Consider the following 325-nt stretch of genomic DNA (forward strand, 5'->3'; position numbering starts at 1 on the left):
TGTGTGTGTGTGTGTGTGTGTGTGTGTGTGTGTGTGTGTGTGTGTGCAGGTCCCTGGTGCTGAAGTGCAGCAGCTACAGACACGCCCGCTGGTGGGGTCAGGCCATCGAAGGCTTTGTCCAGAAGCACGGCTCCGCCTTCCTCACCGACCACCGCTTCGGATCCTTCGCCAGACAGGAGGAGAACATCCCCGCCAAATGGTAACCACGGCAACCGGCTGACACTGGCATCTGACATTGTGATTTTGGTGTTGCGACACTTTTAATGATAGAAGTGGAAATCATGAATCACTTCAGTTCAGTTTAAAGATTTGTCATCACTGACTG

The 325-nt window shown here is 52.6% G+C and overlaps 1 protein-coding gene across 2 annotated transcripts in view; it reads left to right on the forward strand.

Moving 5' to 3' along the window:
• pld1b (phospholipase D1b) overlaps positions 1 to 325 on the forward strand; it is a 36,835-nt gene that overhangs the window by 32,458 nt on the left and 4,052 nt on the right. The window lies entirely within an intron of this gene.

This window comes from Seriola lalandi, unplaced genomic scaffold (genome assembly GCF_002814215.2).
Source record: "Seriola lalandi dorsalis isolate HSWRI2012SDOR001 ecotype SW California unplaced genomic scaffold, Sedor1 jcf7180002054984, whole genome shotgun sequence".
NCBI classification, from domain to species: domain Eukaryota; kingdom Metazoa; phylum Chordata; class Actinopteri; order Carangiformes; family Carangidae; genus Seriola; species Seriola lalandi.